Source organism: Myotis daubentonii, chromosome 7 (genome assembly GCF_963259705.1).
Source record: "Myotis daubentonii chromosome 7, mMyoDau2.1, whole genome shotgun sequence".
In the NCBI taxonomy this organism is placed as follows: Eukaryota; Metazoa; Chordata; class Mammalia; order Chiroptera; family Vespertilionidae; genus Myotis; species Myotis daubentonii.
In genome coordinates, this window is record NC_081846.1 from 70,122,701 (window position 1) to 70,142,329 (window position 19,629).

General features: G+C 45.0%; 1 protein-coding gene across 1 annotated transcript in view; it reads right to left on the bottom strand.

Annotated features, from left to right (window-relative positions):
- ARHGAP15 (Rho GTPase activating protein 15) overlaps positions 1-19,629 on the bottom strand; it is a 677,426-nt gene that overhangs the window by 280,063 nt on the left and 377,734 nt on the right. The window lies entirely within an intron of this gene.

The following is a 19,629-nucleotide window of genomic DNA, read 5'->3' on the forward strand; positions in this document are numbered from 1 at the left end:
AACAGTAGTTATGGAACAACTCCCTGAATTAATGGCTTAGGCCCTTCTGCTTAGACAGGGCATATGAGCAAAAATTTGCCCATATGAAAATATTAGCTCGGCTGCAACGGGAATGTGCAATGAGAATGTGGTTAGCTCTATACGGTCACAATTTATTTTCATTTTTATTCCCTCATAGTTAACAAAATAACCTTTGTTGGGCAATTCTACCCATCTGTATCTATATACAAAATTAAGTTCAAAGCAAAACTCTTCAAAACAAGGGGGAAAACACTTCAGAACTGTTAATTTTCATTAATTAGAATTATATATTAGAATTATATATTGCCTGTAGGTAATTCAGGTATTTTCAAAGGTTCTAATTGTCCAAATAATTATGTCAATCTTCTTCTTTAAAAAAAAGTATTTTTTATTGATTTTAGAGACAGAAGAAGGGAGAGGTAGAGAGAGAAATATTGATGTGAAAATGCAACATCTATCAGCTGTCTCTTGCATGCCCCCTATCGGGGATAGAGCTCTCAACCCAGACATGTGCCCTGACTGGGAATCAAACCACTAACCAACTTTCAGTACACTGGACCATGCAACCAACTGAACCACATTGGCCCAGGGCAGTATTCTTCTTTTATCTTAACCCAAAGTGATTTCTTTTTCTGAAGCAGATATTTCTTATTCTTGTTAATGATGTCAAATTACCACCAGTTCTAGGGCAAATTGTGGAACACAAATTTGCCTCAAACATTTTCCTTGTCTTCAGCAGTCTGCTATCCCCAGCTTCCTATCTTCACCTTTATCTTCAAAATTAGGTATCAAATTAATTCCTGAACAAATATTTGCTGAATCTCTACTGATTATCAAGCTCCATGCTAAAGGCTATGAATTCAATCTATCAAAAAAAAGGCTAATATGCTAAGTGTCCTTCTCTCCATCTGGGTAATGACTTCAAGTAGCAACACCTGGCTACCACTCCCTAGCAATGACTAGCCTTGCAGTTTCTTCAGCCCAGAAACACAACTTGCTTCATAGCCAGGTAAAAACATTTTACACTGTAACCAAATGTCTGGGAAGTGTTTTCCCCAGCCTCATCTCATTTTATCCTCACAGAAGTCCTGGATTAGGTAGATAGAAGACTCAGTGGAATCCTATTTTCTTTTCATTAGCCAGAAAATGGAGATTTAGAAAACTTAGAAATTTGACCCGACTGAAAAGAAGTAAGAAATGGTGGAACTTGAAAATGACTTCAGGTTTTCTCACAGCCCAGAATATAGTTAAACACTGCTACAGTAAAATATTTTACCCTTTGTTCTCCCTGCATGATCTATAATAATAATCTGCTTCATGTTGATATTTATTGCTGTGTTGCTGACAATCACCTGAAAGAGAAGTTGGGGTGCTTCACTGGGCTGGGAAAAGTTTAGCTAAATCACAAATCAGGTCTAATTAAGCAAGTTTCCTATCTAATAAAAGAAAAACATGGTAATTGGCGTACAACCACTACCCTTCCCATTGGCTAATCAGGGCGATATGCAAATTAACTGCCAGCCAAGATGGCGGCTGGCAGCCAGGCAGCTTGAAACTAACATGAGGCTTGCTTGCTTCAGTGACGGAGGACTCCAATGCTCCCTGCCTGCCGCTGCAGGCCTCTAAGCTGCAACTCTAAGAAACTATGTAACAAATATAGAAGCCGCTGGGCTTCAGCCAGCAGGATCACAACATTGTAAGCAAAGGCCAGAAACCTACTTTCAGCAGCAGAGGCCTAAGGGCTGGAGCGAAGCCTCAGAGCTAAAGCTGGCCCAGAATAAAAAAAAAAGAAAAAAAGGAGGAGTTCGGAGCTTCAGTCACCCCCAGCCTGAAAACAGCCCTCAGCCCCTCATCCAGGCTGGACAGGCACCCCAGTGGGGACCCCCACCCTGATCCAGGACACCCTTCAGGGCAAACCAACCGGCCCCCACCCATGCACCAGGCCTCTATCCTATATAGTAAAAGGGTAATATGCCTCCCAGCACCGGGATCAGGGGAGCTGAGAGGCCTCCTGGCACCGGGATCAGCGTGACAGGGGGCAGCGCCCAAACCCCCTGATTGGCCCTGCTCTGTGCGTGACAGGGTACAGAGCCCCAACCCCCATGATGCACCCTGCTCTGTGAGTGACAGGGGGCAGTGCCCCAAACCCTTGATTGGCCCTGCTCTGTGCGTGACAGGGGGTGGTGCCACAACCTCCCCATCGACCCTGCCTTGAGTGTGACAGGGGGCGGTGCCCCAACCCCCCAATCGGCCCTACCCTGACCGTGACTGAGGGTGGCATCACAACCTCCCGATCGCCCTGCTCTGTGCATGACAGGGGGCAGCGCCCCAACTCCCCAATTGGCCCTGCTCTGAGCCCGACCAGGGGCTGCACCTAGGGATTGGGCCTGCCCTCTGCCACCCGAGAGCAGGCCTAAGCCAGCAGATTGTTATCTCCCGAGGGGTCCCAGACTGCAAGACGGCACAGGCAAGGCTGAGGGACCCACCCTTCCCCGCCGAGTTCAAAATTTTTGTGCACCGGGCCTCTAGTCCTATCTAATAAAAGAGAAACATGGTAATTGGCATACGAACACTACCCTTCCCATTGGCTAATCAGCAAGATATGCAAATTAACTGGCAGCTAAGATGGCGGCCAGCAGCCAGGCAGCTTGAAACTAACTTGAGGCTTGCTTGCTTCAGTTACGGAGGAAACCAACGTTCCCCGCCTGCCTTGCTGGCCTCTGAGCCTGCAGTTTAAGAAACATTGTAACAAATATAGAAGCTAAACAAAACCCCAGAAACCAGCTTTCAGTGAGCTGGGATCTCAGAGCTGGAATTGATACAGAGTTTCAATTATAGAACCTAAACAAACCAGATACCTTCTTTCAGCAGCAGAGGCCTCAGAGCTGGAGCCAGAGCTAAAGCTGGCCCAGAATAAAAAAGAAAAAAGAAAAAAGGGAGCAGTTGGGAGCTTCAGTCACCCGTCAGCCTGAAAAGAGCCCTCAGCCCCTCACCCAGATTGGCCAGGTACCCCAGTGGGACCCCCACCCTGAAGGGTGTGTGACCAGCTGCAAACAGCCATCATCCCCTCATCCAGGCGGGCCAGGCACCCCAGTGGGGACCCCCACCCTGATCCAGGACACCCTTCAGGGCAAACCAGCTGGCCCCAACCCATGCACCAGGCCTCTATTCTATTTAGTAAAAGGGTAATATGACTCCCAGCACTGGGATCAGTGGAGCCACGAGGCCTCCAGGCACTGTGATCAGCATGACAGGGGGCAGCGCCCAAACCTCCTGATTGCCCTGCAGCTCTGTGTGACAGGGGATAGGGCCACAACCTCCCTATCGGCCTTGCTCTGTTCCTGACAGGGGAAGGAGCCCCAACCCCCTGATTGGCCCTGCTCTGTGCCTGATAGGGGGGAGCTCCCCACCCCTGATTGCCCTGCGGCTCTGTGTGTGACAGGGTGTGGCGCCCCAACCCCCCCACCCCACGGGCCCTGCTCTGTGTGTGACAGGGTAGAGCCATAACCTCCCCATCGGCCCTGCCCTGAGTGTGAGAGTTTCGGTGCCCCAACCCCCTAATCGGCCCTGCTCTGTGGGTGATAGTGGGTGGCGCCCCAACCCGCCCCCCCCCATGGGCCCTGCTCTGTGTGTGATGGGGTAGAGCCATAACCTCCCCATCGGCCCTGCCCTGAGTGTGATAGTGGCGGCGCCCCAACCCCCTGATCGGCCCTGCTCTGTGTGTGATAGGGGGTGGTGCCCCAACTCCCCTATCGGCCCTACTCTGTGAGTGACAGGGTGGAGCTCCCCAACCCCCTGATGGGCCCTGCTCTGTGCGTGACAGGAGGGAGCTCCCCAGCCCCCTGATTGACCCTGCTCTGTGCGTGACAGAGGGCAGCGCCCCAAGCCCCGGATTGGCCCTGCTCTGTGTGTGACAGGGGGCAGCGCCCCAACCCCCGGATTGGCCCTGCTCTGTGCGTGACAGGGGGTGGTGCCGCAACCTCCCCATCGACCCTGCCTTGAGTATGACAGGGGGCGGTGCCCCAACCCCCCAATTGGCCCTACCCTGAGCATGACTGAGGGTGGCATCACAACCTCCCAATCCGCCCTGCTCTGTGCATGACAGGGGGCGGTCCCCCAACTCCCCAATTGGCCCTGCTCTGAGCCTGACCAGGGGCTGTACCTAGGGATTGGGCCTGTCCTCTGCCACCCAGGAGCAGGCCTAAGCCAGCAGGTCGTTATCTCCCGAGGGGTCCCGGACTGGAAGAGGGCACAGGCCGGGCCGAGGGACCCCCCCTCCCCCCCAAGTGCACAAATTTTTGTGCACCGGGCCTCTAGTATATATATATATAAAAGGCTAAGTTGACTCGTGCATACGCGATATATATAAAGCTCTTGCTGGCACCAATCGCATGTGTGTGTTTCAATCTGTCATTGTCGATTATGAATTTGGTTGACACTTCTGTTATAGAGAAAGGGCAAATAGTGATATTAAAATATTTCTTCTAATTCATTTCCTTTCAATGTGTATGAATTCGTGCACCCGGCCACTAGTGATAAACATAACACTTAAGATCTGGGCCTTCATTAAGCATAGAGTCTAAATACTTTCACGTTATCTTATTATGAACTAGAGGCTTGGTGCACAAAAATTCATGCACTGGGGGGGGGTCCCTCAGCCTGCCCTGCCTCCTCTCCCAGTCCAGGAGCCCTAAGGGCATGTCCTACAGACAGTTTAGGCCCACTCACTATGGCCTAAGCAGCATTTTGGCCTCACTCTGTGGGAGGCAACCGGGTTGATCAGGGGAAGACGCCGCCCCCATCACACTGCTGCTACTGCCACTGCCGGCCATGGTGGCTCTGAGTCCTGAGCTCCGGGCCTCACAGCCGCTGGGGCTCATGGCTGCCTGAACCCACGACTGTTGTGAGCCCATGACCCCCGTGAGCCCCAGGCCTCGCAGCCACCGGGGCTCACAGCAGCCTGAGTCCACAGCTGCCTGAGGCCCAGGCCTTGCAACCACCGGGGCTCATGAATGCCTGAGTCCTATGCCTCACAGCCGCTGGGACTCAAGGCTGCCTGAACCCATGGCTGCCTGAGCCCTGGGCCTCGCAGCCACTGTGGCTTTGTCTGAATGGACATCCAGATCAATGTCTGGAAGATGTCTGCCCTAATTAGCACATTACCCTTTCATTTGTATAGATGCTTGATAGGAATTTGTCTCTATAAGATATCGATATTCACTGGGCCCTCCACCGTCTTAACCCAATTGACATAATGTGAGGATTTGGGGTACTTGATTAGGTACAAAGAACCTCTTTTCCTTCCGAATCATACCTTAGAACAGTGGTTCTCAACCCTCTGGCCCTTTAAAACAGTTCCTCATGTTGTGACCCCCAACCATAAAATTATTTTCGTTGCTACTTCATAACTGTAATTTTGCTACTGTTATGAATTGTAATGTAAATATATGATATGCAGGATGGTCTTAGGCGACCCCTGTGAAAGGGTCGTTCGACCGCCAAAGGGGTTGTGACCCACAGGTTGAGAACCGCTGCCTTAGAATAAGCCATTCATTCAAGTGGATGAATAATAACATACCTAAAATGCACTAAGACCTTACTATGTGCTTGGTACTCTTCTAAGCATCTAACATGATTTAACTTTATTCTACTGCAATGTAAGCTCCATGTGGGCAGGAATTTTAATTTAGTTTTGTAGGTGTTGTTCACTTATGTGTCCCTAATATCTCAAATATTATTTAGCATATAGCAAAGTTCAGCCAAAATTTATTGAATCAATTCTCACAATGACCTTTAGAAATATGTATAAGAATCCTACATACTTTAGTGATGAAGAAGCTAAGGCAAAGAAAATAAATAACTTGTTCAAGGTCAGGTCTGGATCTGAGGCCAGTCTCAAATAATTTTTATAGTACTCTCAATTATTGATGTACTAGAGGCCCAGTGCACAAAATTCGTGCAAGGGTAGGGTCCCTAGGCCTGGCCGGCAAGCAGGGCCCATCAGAGCCTTCTGGCTGACGGCCGGGGCCTTTCTTTGTTTCATGCCGCCCCCTGGTGGTCAGTGCACGTCATAGCGAGCAATCGAACTCCCAGTCTCCCATTTGAACTCCCAAGGAGACACTCTGCATATTAACCTTTTATATATATACTAGAGGCCCGGGGCATGAAAATTCATGCATGGGAGGGGGATCCCTCAGCCCGGTCTGCCCCCTCTCACAGTCCAGGAGCTCTCAGGGGTGGGAGGCTACCTGGCGATCAGGGGAAGGCGACGCCCCATCACACCTCTGCTGCTGCCACTGCCGGCAGCGCAAGCCTCAGCTGGCCCTGGTTACCTGAGCCTTGTGCGGCCCTGGGCGGCTGGGGGGCTGAGGGGACTGGGGGACTCCAGAGGCAGGCGCAGAGAGTGGCCGGGTCCGCCTGGGGGCAGGCCCGGCCTTACCGCACACCTGCTGCCCCGCCGCCCAGCAGGGCTGAGGGGACTGAGCGCTGCCATCTTGTGGCTGTGGGTGCCACCATCTTTGATGGCGGGCAGTCAATTAGCATATTCTCTCCTTATTGGCTGTGGGTGCCGCCATCTTTGAGGGTGGGGCAGCAATTAGCATACTCCCTCCTATTGGCTGTGGGCACCATCATCTTTGCAATGGTGTGAGGGTCAATTAGCATATTCCCTCTTTATTAGATAGGATATTTATATTGGTGAAAGAATGGAAGATAAAGGAAAATAAAAAATATCAGGAGCTCAGGTACACATGTAAAATGGAAATGTTTCAATCAAATACGTTTTTTTTAAAAGTAGCTCTTGGGTGCAAAACATTTTGCTAAATTCTAGTTGTAAGGAAACTAGACATGAGTCATCCTATCCCATCATAATGAACTCGGAAGAAAAAAGAGAAAGAGAGACTTAGGAAGGAGCTGAAACTTGCAAAAAAGAAATTGCCTGAATTTAGAGGATTTGAGGTCAAATGTTTCTAGTGGGGTCTCTAAGGAATCCACAAAAGTGCCTAAGGGAGACTGCTTTAAAAAGTCTGCCTGAAACTAAACTAACTTCTTACACCATGCACAAGAATAAACTCAAAGCAGATTAAAGACTTAAATGTTACATTCGAAACCATAAAAATTCTAGAAGAAAATATCGGCAGTAATGTCAGACATTTCTCGTAGCAATATTTTTTCTGATATATTGCCTTGGGCAAGGAAAACAAAAGAAAAAATAAACAAATTGCACTATATCAAACTAAAAAGGTTTTGCACAGTAAAGGAAACCATCAACAGAATGAAAAGACAACCCCCTGAATGGAAAAACATATTCACCAATTATACTTCTGATAAGCAATAAATACCCAAAATTTATAAAGAGTTTATAAAACTCAACACCAAAAACCAATCTAATTTTAAAAAGGGCAAAGGACCTGAATAGACACTTATCCAAAGAGGACATAGAGGTGGCTAATAGACATCTGAAAAGATTCCCAATTACACTAACCATCAGGAAAATGCAAATTAAAACCACAATGAGCACCTTACACCTGTCAGAATAGCTATGGTCAACAGATCAACAAGTGTTGGCAAGGATGTGGAGAAAGGGGAACCCTGTGCGCTGCTGGTGGAAATGCAGATTGGTGCAGCCACTGTGGGAAACATGTAGTTATCTCAAAAAATTAAAAATGGAACTGCCTTATGACCCAGTGATTCCACTTCTGGGACTATATCCAAGAAATTCAAAACACTAATTCAAAAGAATGTATGTACTCCTATGTTCCCTGCAGCATTATTTACAACTAGAGGCCTGATGCAAGAAAGTCAAGCGTGGGTACGGTCCCTAGGCCTATCCTGCTATTAGGGCCATCTTCCCCGGCAGCCGGCCCTACCCCCACACCGCCACCCACCCAGGTTCCCAGTTTGCCATCGGGCAATAGGAACCTGACAGTCGGGGCGCGAGGGACTGAGAGGTTGGCCGGTCCCACCTGCTTGTGACCCTGTCCCCACCGCGGGTTGCCCTCTGTGTGGGGGGTGACTGGCGGGGTACGAGCCTTGACCTGGCGCAGCCCACATCCCCTGCCAACCACCCCCGGTTCCCCATTCACCATCGGGTGATCGGAGCCTGCCGGCCAGGGGGAAAGACCAAGAGGTCAGCCATTCCCACCCGCTCACTGGCCCCACCCCCACCACAGGTCACCCTCTGTGTGTAGGCAGACCGGTGGGGCGGGGATCTTGGCCTGGCATCGCCCACATCCCCCGCCACCCACCCACAGGTCCCCATTCGCCATTGGGCAATTGGAGCCTGTGGGCCGGGGGTAGGGACCAAGAGGTGGTCAGTGCACCTTCATAGTTACTGCTTGAGTGGTCATTCTGCCATTATGGCCACTGGGCTTTTATTATATAGGATAGCTAAGATTTAGAAGCAGTCAGAGTGCTCACCAATAGATGAGTGGATAAAAAAGCTGTGGTACATTTACACAGTGGAACACTATTCAGCCATAAAAAAGGAAATCTTACCTTTTGTGCCAGCATGGATAGACCTGGAAAGTATTATGCTAAGTGAAATAAGTTAGGCAGAGAAAGACAGATGCCATATACTTTCACTTACATGTGGTATCTATTGAACAAAATAAAGTAGCAAAACAGAAACAGACTCATAGATACAGAGAACAGACTGATAGCTGTCAGAGGAGAGGTGGACTGGGGGACTGGGTTAAAAAGTTGAAGGGACTAAGCAAAGAAGAAAAACTCACAGACACAGGCAACAATATGGTGATTTTGAGAGGGAAAGGGGGAGAGGGCTGGTAGAAGAGGCTAAAGGGGGGGATAAATGGTGATGGAAGGAGACTTGACTTGATGTATTTGATGTATTTAGAATTGTATACTTAAAACCTATATAATTTTATTAACCAATGTCAGCCCAATAAATTCAATAAAAGTTAAAAAGAAAATGTCTGCTGGCCCAGAGTGTGAAAAGTCACATTAAAACTGGTCAAATAAAGATACTGTTGAGTCTTTATTCTGTTAGCTTTGACCACAACGTTGTTGCAAACTTGTGTTAGCAATAGGATGGGAAATCAGGATGAAATTTAAGGCTAAGGAAAGAAAGGAAGACATCCTGCCTTCCCCCTAGTTAGGTGAAGAGTGGTTTTCATTTTAAACTAAGCTAGAAATTATATCACATGAGATTGGGTACTATTAAATACTGAATTAAGATAATATTTGCTATTTAATAGGACCATAATATTCCATACTATCTTAAAGCAGGATTCTTTTTTTAAAAAATATATATTTTATTGATTCTCCACAGAGAGGAAGGGAGAGGGACAGAGAGCCAGAAACACCGATGAGAGAGAAACATCGACCAGCTGCCCCCTGCACACCCCACACTGGGGATGTGCCCACAACCGAGGCACATGCCCTTGACCGGAATCGAACCCGGGATCCTTGAGTCGTCAGGCCAACGCTCTATCCACTGAGCCAAACCGGTCAGGGCAAAGCAGGATTCTTAAGCATGGTGTTATTGACATTGTAGGTCAGGCAGTTGTTTTTTTTGTTTTGTTTGTCTGTTTGTTATGTTTTATTTTTGTTTTGTTTTTATAGGGTTGACCTGTGAAGGAGGAGTAGACTGTTGAGAACCTTCTCTGGCCTCTACCCACAATATGCCAGTAGCACCTCCTCCTTAGTTGTGAACATCAAAAATGTCTCCAGACATTGTCCTGGGGTGGGGAGGAAGGGAATAAAAAATTGTTCCCTGTTGAGAATCACTGCCTTATATTGAAGGGAAAAGTTATAAGACCTGCTTAATCTCTCATTTATTGGTAGTGTGAGGTCTATTCACACACTGAGAAAATGTAAAGGACCTATAAAAAGTAAAAAATAAGTAAATAAAATTATTTTAGGAATTTCTATACAATATCTCTATATAAGTATACTAGAGGCCCGGTGCATGACATTTATGCAGGGGGTTGGGGGGTGTCCCTCAGCCCAGCCTGCACCCTCTCCAATCTGGGACCCCTTGAGGGATGTCCGACTGCCCATTTAGGCCCGATCCCAGTGGGGCAGTCGGACATCCCTCTCACAATCCAGGACTGCTGGCTCCCAACTGCTCGCCTGCCTGCCTGCCTGATTGCCCCTACCCACTCCCCTGACAGCCTGATCAATGCCTAACTGCTCTCCTGCCAGCCCAATTGCGCCTAACTGCCCTCCCCTGCTGGCCTGGTCGCTGTTAACTTTCCTCCATTGCCAGCCTGGTTGCCACTAACTGCCCTCACCTGCCAACCTGGTCACCCCTAACTGTCCTCCCCTACAGGCCGGGTCACCCCTAACTTCCCTCTCCTGCCAGCCCGATCACCCCTAATTGTCCTCTTCTGCTGGCCCAGTCACCCCTAACTGCCCTCCCCTGCCGGCCTGATTCACCCAAACTGCCCTGCAGGCCTGGTCCCTCACAACTGTCCTCCCCTGTTGGCTGATCACCCACAACTGCCCTCCCCTGCAGGCCTGGTCCCCCCCAACTGCCCTCCCTTTCAGGCCTGGTCCCTCCCAGCTGCCCTCCCCTGCTGGCCATCTGGTGGTGGCCATCTTGTGTCCACATGGTGTGGCCATCTTGTGTGTTGGAGTGATGGCCAATTTACATATTACTTTTATTAGATAGGATATCATATATATGATAGATTAGATGTATATATACATATACAAATCTGTGTACATAAATACATATATATTTATAACATATTTTTAAATGAATTGGTTATAAAAGTACAACTACAATCATGTAAAGTGGGTCAATGGGTCTATCACTTAGAAATGTGGGAATCACTGCTGTAGACCAGAGCATCCTGACTGCTGTGCCTGGAAGAATGGTTATATAGGGTGAGAATTATGGATGCTGTACGGGTGCAGAATGAGCCACCCAAGATGTGCTTCAGTGCTATACAGATTATTTTGAACAAAAGGCGACCTAGACCTTGCAGGTTCAAGAGAGATTTCTGCTTGCCCCTTAACTATCTAGAAGAATTTAAATTAAGACTCTGGCCCAGCTGACACAGCTCAGTGGTTGAGCATTGACCTATGAGCCAGGAGGTCTCAGTTTGATTCTCGTTCCGAGCACTTGGACGGGTGACGGGCTTGATCCCCAGTGTGGGGCATGCAGAAGGTAGCCAATCAATGATTCTTTCTCATCATTGGTGTTTCTATCTCTCCCTCTCCTTCTCCCTCCCCCTCTTTGAAATCAATACATACATACATACATACATATATATATATATATATATATATATATATATATATATACTAGGGGCCCGGTGCACGAAATTCGTGCACTGGGTATGTGTGGGGGGGAGTGTCCCTCAGCCCAGCCTGCCCCCTCTCACATACTGGGAGCCCTCAGGCGTTGACCCCCATCACCCTCCAATCGCAGGATCGGCCCCTTGCCCAGGCCTAACGCCTCTGGCCTAGGCATCCGGCCCGGGCAGCGGGGACCCGCAGCTGCAGCGGCCCCATGATTGGGGGCTTCGCTTTAGGCCCAGGCAAGGGACCCCTAGCTCCTGGGACTGCCAGCTTCGACCGTGCCCAGCTCCCATCGCTGGCTCCACCCCTACTTCCTGCTATCACTGGCCAGGGCGAAAAAGGCACTTGATTCTCCGATCATGGCTGGGGGGCAGGGCCAAGGCGGCCCCAGGGCCGCCTTGGCCCTGCCCCCCAGCTCTTAGCTCCCCCCTGGGTTTCCGATCACTGTCAGTGGCAGGGGGCTTCTTCCTGCTTTCCCTTTCGCCTCCCTGCATTGTGCCTACATATGCAAATTAACCACCATCTTGTTGGCAGTTAACTGCCAATCTTAGTTGGCAGTTAATTTGCATATAGCCCTGATTAGCCAATGAAAAGGGTAGCTCGTACGCCAATTACCATTTTTCTCTTTTATTAGTGTTGATATATATATATATATACTAGGGGCCCGGTGCACGAAATTCGTGCACTGGGTGTGTGTGTGGGGGGGAGTGTCCCTCAGCCCAGTCTGCCCCCTCTCACATACTGGGAGCCCTCAGGCGTTGACCCCCATCACCCTCCAATCGCAGGATCGGCCCCTTGCCCAGGCCTGACGCCTCCGCCAGAGGTGTCAGGCTTGGACAGGGGACCCCCATTTCCCCCCGATCACTGGCTCTGGCCCCCGCCCAGGCCTGAGGCCTCTGGCCCAGGAATCATGCCTGGGCAGGGGACCCCCATCTCCCTCTGATCGCTTGCTCCACCCCCCGCCCAAGCCTGAAGCCTCTGACCCAGGCTTCAGGCCTGGGCAAGGGGACCATCATATCCCCCCAATCCCCGGCTCCGCCCCCCACCCAGGCCTGATGCCTTGGCCAGAGGAGTTGACCCTCATCACCCTCAGATCACCAATCACCGGATCGGCCCCTTGACCAGGCCTGAGGCCTCCGGCAGAGGTGTCAGGCCTGGGCAGGGGACCCCCAGCTCCCCGCGGTTGCAGGCTCCGCCCCTGCCCAGGCCTAACGCCTCTGGCCTAGGCGTCTGGCCCGGGTAGCGGGGACCCGCAGCTGCAACGGCCCCACGATCGCGGGCTCCGCTTTAGGCCCAGGCAAGGGTCCCCTAGCTCCCGGGACTGCCAGCTTCGACCGTGCCCTGCTCCCATCGCTGGCTCCACCCCTACTTCCTGCTATCACTGGCCAGGGCAGCAAATGTGCGTGATTCTCCGATCATGGCTGGGCCCATCTCTTAGCTGCCCCCTGGGTTTCTGATCACTGTCAGTGGCAGGGGGCTTCTTCCTGCTTTCCCTTTCGCCTCCCTGCATTGTGCCTACATATGCAAATTAACCGCCATCTTCTTGGCAGTTAACTGCCAATCTTAGTTGGCAGTTAACTCCCAATCTTAGTTGGCAGTTAATTTGCATATAGCCCTGATTAGCCAATGAAAAGGGTAGCGTCGTACACCAATTACCATTTTTCTCTTTTATTAGTGTAGATACACACACACACACACACACACACACACACACACACACACACAGCTGGCCCAAGAATTACCACCATAAATGACTTTTTATGTACCTATATGGCAGGGCAAACTAATACTCATTGAACATGTGCTCTCCCTGCAATTTCCCTTGAAGCCCCAAGGTGCATTACCTCATCCCTAGCTCAGAACGTCTTATATACATCAATTTCCCCTTTTGTCTCTGAATCTGTCATGTAGGTGGGGATGGGGGATTTCTGACCCTCTCATATATTCAGGGTTCCAATTCAGGGTTCCAAAGGGATCTTAGCAGAAGAACTGACCTCAGGTCATTTTGGAGAAATAGGAAGTGCCATTAGCAAAAATTGCTTTTACAGGACCATGAATATCAGGCATTAACTGATTCAACATTGTATGATTGGGTCATTCTGGGTGTCTGAATATACTGTGCCTACATGATATGCTGTCAACTTTCATCTGGGTCCAGCCATTGTCCTGACCACCAGTCATATATGATCTGCTTCAGCTAAGGACTGTATTAAAGCCCATGGGTCTGGGTTCTATATTCGAAACTGAAGGAACACTTACATCTTTCAGAAAAAGAATCTGCCTCATAATTTTGGTCTCAAGTCTGCCTTTGAAATGATATGGAATAATCAATCTACATGTTCAAAGGTTACCAAAGATTATGTTTTCTATTTCTAGTCTTACCTCAAAAATCTTTTCATTGTACATGACAAAATGCCAAGAAATACAGAGCAAAGTAAGTATTTTTTCCTGCTACTTTAGAATTAGTAAAAATGAGGTCATGAGGAGGAACTTTGCAAATTAAAACACATACACACAGTATAAATGCGAGATTATGAAAATAATTATATAGTGAGTTATGCCTTTTGAAAACCCTTAGGTAGTCTGGTGATAGTACTCTTAATTACAGAGATATATATGTCTATTGTTTTGTTTTCAATAACACTATCTGGCTATTTTCAAAAGCTTTATCTTGTTTCCTCCTCATACAGACTGAGGAATCAGCAGAGACCTGGATATCCTCGTGCAGTTTTTAGCACAGCCAAACTCTCCAAAGTTGCCTCTGATGATGACTTTCCTGGAGACAGAGTAGATCTTCAACTTCCATTTCCTGATGCCATAAATAATCCTCAGATGACAAGTCAAATTACAAGGCCTTTGCCATCATTCATTTTGCTCATTTTGTTCTAAGGCAAGTTATGTACAAGTTAAAGTCAATAGATGACTACAATATTTGGCATACCTTTTATTAACAAAATAACTTGGAAAGCACTATAATTATCAACTAAAAGTGTGACAAACACATGGGTACAAAGCAAAGTCCATCACTGGGTCCCTGTGAACAGCATTAAAAGTATTTGAATATTATGGTTTACAAACCGATTTTAATAGCCAAACTATAAGACAGTTTACACTTCTCTGTTGTCAAGGTAGAGACACTTGCCAAATTGTTCATTTTAAGTAAATACAACATAACCAATTAAGGAAAGCAAAACTTAAACACATGCCTATGATAATCAGGACATAGTTTGCTTCTGATTTCACTACTGATTTTAACAGAACAGTGTTCCTTCCATTTTCCCACAGCACCCAAGTGACCCCACATACTTTTAGAAACTTGTAATCACACAGTGCAAATAAAAGGACACTTTACTGGAAAATGCAGTGTGGTACAATAATCCATCATTTATGAAAAATAGAATTCAGCCTTTTCTTTTTCCTCAGAGACTCAACTGCTTTTTGAGGGTGAAGCTTACTGCAATTTAAAGATTTATGTTAAGCCAATGAGCAGTTTTTTCCGTTCCCATTTAAACTTTTTATTCAAAAATAAAAAAGAGACTAAAGAGATACGGGCTTAAATTCCAAAGCATTTAATCTGATGTACAATGGAATCACTCATAATTTTACATATTTTCACCTCTATGAAAAATTAAACCGAATTTGATTAGCTTGCCAGGTATTCTAGAATTTACTTTTACTTCATTTATGCTTTGCTCTCCCCCCCCCCCCCATTGATGGGTGATCTTTTCTTTCAAATGCAAACAATTAGAATATTTTTCTCAAAGCCTAAGAATTGTGAATAACAATGTGCAATTTAAGTCTCAATACACACAGGCCAAAGCCATCAGTTTGGAGCACCATTCTTAACCATTTGAGAGATTTAACTGGCATTAAAGCTGCTCACACCAGAGAGTAGTTAGGATCTTGGGCTTTTTAAGATGATCTTCAATAAATATCATTACATATGAGAACAAGCGTTATAGCCCAGCAAAGTTTCATACCTGACACACCATCGTGGTGTGAAAGCCACCTCTAGAGGCTGGATGTTTATTGTTATGGGTGCCCTTTGTATATTCATTTTCCAACCTGAGTAATGGGAGGGGAGAAACAGAATTTGGATTAGGAACATCCACTACGATTCTATTAAAGGATGGGAACCACAAAAGAAAACTCTCAAATCTTCCAAAAATCTAACGGTTTGGATAATATGACCCAGAATTGTACATCTGCCAGAATTTTTTGTTGTTGTTGTGGACCTAATTTTGAAATATTCCCATTTTCTGCCAAACTGCTGTTCTTGCGGAATTCCCATGTTACCATTACATGATGTTGTTGTTATTATTACTTTTTTTTTAAATTTGGAAATGCTGGGAGAGCCAATGTTTTAGAAACGTTGTTAAAAAAAAGTAGAGAAATGCTAACACAAACAACTTTCTAGGCTACTTGTCATTTTTTGGGCAAGTTTTACATAGGGGTCAAAATCACATGTAGATGGATAGTTTTCTCTGCAGCTAAAAGCTCCCACATTGCAAGTCTAGGAGGATGTTCACAGCAAGGCTGGAGACAGTTGCTTAGTGCAATCATCTCACCACACCGCAGTGTTCAGAGAGAGAGATCCAGAAAGAAATGACAAAATAAGGTTATATCAGGCTCTTAATCCCCAGGGAATCCAAAACACTTCTCAAACCATCACACAGATTACATAACAAAGTACTGAATTGTCTCCACTCATATTTTCCAACACGACCTGCTTGTATTCCAAATTACCCTGTTGTACCACTTTTTAAATTGCTGAAATAAGAGCACCATGCCCAAAATTGATTGAAAAGAGAAATAAAGTTTATTAAATTTCTTTTCAGCCTCCTGCCTGATTCTTTTCCAGGGCATACAGCTAATTCATGAAGCTGTAATAAATACTGTTTTGCCCTCTCCAGCATGTGGTTTTAGAGCTTGCAAAACTCTGCACATAACTCCCTATGTCAGAGTGGGCAGAAAGGGTAAGTTGGGGCTTAATGTACTGCTGGCCATTTAAAATCTCTTTTTTTTCCACACGCTCTATGTAAATAGAAGTCATAATTTCAACCCCCAACTTGCAGCCTGAGAAACTAAGTTATTGAAACTTTAAGTGACTTAACTTGAAACACAAATCATGATTAAATCTGGAAATAATTGCAAAAGGGAATTCAGGGCATTTTAACAACATCACTTTGTTTTAACCACTTAATTCCCACTTAGTCATTGTAGAAATACAAAATAACCAATTTGTAACAGAATGGTCTGATCTGCCCAATGATTCATATTAATTCTATCTACCCATTTAAAGAGAAGTGAGAATTCATACAATGAAAAATATTTACTTTTAGACTAAATTATCTAGTTTAAATAGTCATATCTAACCATGTTTTTACATTTTCAGTGTCAATAAAGAGCTGGCAGTTTATTGTCTTGTCCCTGCCATTCAGCCATATGGAAATTCCATGATTGCTTTCCCAAGTAATACATGTATCCATGTGTTCTACCTCTAATGTATTCATGTCTATGATGTAAATCCTGCATTGTCTTTTTATGTAGGGACTTAATAACTATTTTACTAATAATATATCTTAGGGTATGTCTATGTTGGTAATGTATTTCTATAGTATGAGTTGATGTGCTTTGGTTTTTTTACTTTTTATAGCATTTAGCATTGTTTTGAGTTACTTAATGAATAACTTTCATGATGTTATGATGATGATGATAATGATGACAATTTCAATACTGTAGTAAAAATATTGAGCAAATATCATCACAAATGTAATTTTTCTTCAATTGTAAGTCTGTTTTCTTTTTGTGAGCCAGAGTTAAAAAGTATCTTTGCATCAAAGTTATGGAAAGACTACATTTCAGAAAAAAATAAAGAAAAATAGAAAATAAACCTAACTAGCAAAAACCTATGGTTTATTCAGAGAGAGACACATGATGACACTTTTCTTTTTCTGAGACAAAATCAGATACACTATAAGATGTTGAGTAAAGATTCAGATCATCAAGACACCTTCTGATGACTAGATATTTTATCTTGCCTTCTTATGACCTGATATAGTGTCAGTAAAACTTAGTCACTTGAGAACTATTCAAAACTTTGAAAAATTTGCTAATAAAGTAAGTGATTACTGAGTTAAGGCAGTCGCTTATTTTGAAAGTAAAATTACTAAAAAAAGAAAAAGAAAAACATAGGTCATCAATCCAGACAAAGGACACCATGTAGAAGAAATATGTTTTTCATGAAGAAAGATTGTATATTTCCACAGGAATGGGTTCTCTCCCAGTGATAGAAAAAGGCCAAAGCCAAATCAAATGAAGAGAGATGTATAGATGAATGGGGACATCATTTTAACAGAGAACATAATGAAAAGCAAAATAGTAGAGTTGTGGGCATGGTAATTCCACCATAGAGGTAAGGGTATGGCAAGATTCTCAGAAATTAATACTTAGATTTCTGTGAAAAAAAGTCAACTTAGAGAATTCATATTCAAGAGTATCAATTTCAATGTTGATTCTACCTACTGACTCAGACACTAGACCATGCTTAGCAGTGTTTGAATTGGGTGGACGGCATTTAAATCTTCTCTCCATAAACAGAGAAAACTATCATTGCATTGTGTGTATGTGTGTGTGTATTTGCACCTTTGTGAAAATGTGTTCAGATACTATATTCTAAGTGGGTATAGAGAGGAGTAACATATGAAAACTTTGAATCTTTTGCTTTAACCTTTAAATTCCTATCCTCATGTGTAATCAAGAATATGCTAAAATGTATCTTTAATTTTTAAACATAAAATTTGAACTAGGTCAGAAAAATATATAATACAGGTATCTCATTTAATCCTTATAATCATTCAATGTGGTCAATGCTGGTATTGTTGTCCATTCTACAGATTAAAAATGCAGGGCTGATTTTAAGCCTGTGGGAACGCCTAGTCTACCCTACTGCCCTCCTCTCCATCTGTTTGGCAATGCTGTCAAAGTTCTAAGGACTTAGAGGAATGGCAGTACTTCCCACTACACTCAAGTACTTCCAACCCGAGGTCTTAAAGGATTTGGTTTGCCTAAACTGCTGACTGAGATAAATTTAAGTCTGTCTATGGGCTTAAAAGGGAAAACAAGTTGCCTTAGGTGAGATGAGGGAATCATAAGACAGCAGTAGAATTAATGTCTGAATACTCTCTAGACTGCCAGTCAGAAGACCTGAAGAAGGCACCTGGGTCACACATAGCTGTGACCACCATGAACACAAATTGAATTCTTCTGCTACTGTGCAGAAAGCGACTTTGAGAATCACTCACCACATTCTAGGTGGCTGTAAGTAGCAAGACAAGTGTGAATATAGAAACAGACAAGTAGGTTGGAGGTTGGGGCACCCTTTTAAGCAAAAAAAATGGCTAGTGATTTAGCTGGATCTCCGAAATTCTTAGTCCTTCTTCTTGACTGTCATCACACAATCCTTTTCAAAGACGGACAGATGCACACTTAGCCGACATAGTATAAGCACATACATTCATTTCTACAACCTTTTAGGTCTTATCTTAGCTAAACCAGGAAATCTCGTTTTTCTCTATGCCTAACCACAGAGTCTGCTTATTTTATTTCTAGTTATTTCATAGGAATAAGAATTCAGGGTCACCACTTAGGAAGAAAGTTGATAAGAATTGCTAATATATAGCCTTCTTCCAACAAATAATGTTGCTCCTTTGAAAAAATGTGCATTCCATCTCACTTTTGAACACTATAGGTTTTGGATTTTGAATTTCAGGTCTGTCACTTATCAGGGGTGCAATCTTATTCAAGCAGTGTAAATTCTTTGTGCCTCTATTTTCTAATTTGTTAAATGGGGCTGACAATATCCGCATTTTGTGTAAATTAAATGTCCCGATATATGCAAAACACCCAGCACAAAATCTGATGATCAATAAGAATTCATTAAAAGCTAACAATTGTTATGAATTGTGAGGATATGATAGATGTTCTGTATCATAGACATGTTTGTAATAATCAGTAAGTAAACAGAACAGGTGGTACGGTAAGTGCCCTCCTCACTCTTTATCCCAGTGCCTCTCATTTTTTCAACATTTACTGGATATTTACAATGCACCTGGTATAATTAGATTATGCCCTTAGCAACTGCATAAATTAAATATATATTCATTTATATAAAACTATATATATATATATATATAAAATTACAATCTTAATTAATGCTATTTGGCTCTCAGTTACAAAAAATACTTGTATACAACCCCGAGAGTTTATCTGTGATTCATTGCTGCCAGGTAGAGCGTATTTCAAGACTTTGAACATGTGTTGAAATCATTGGGTTTTGAA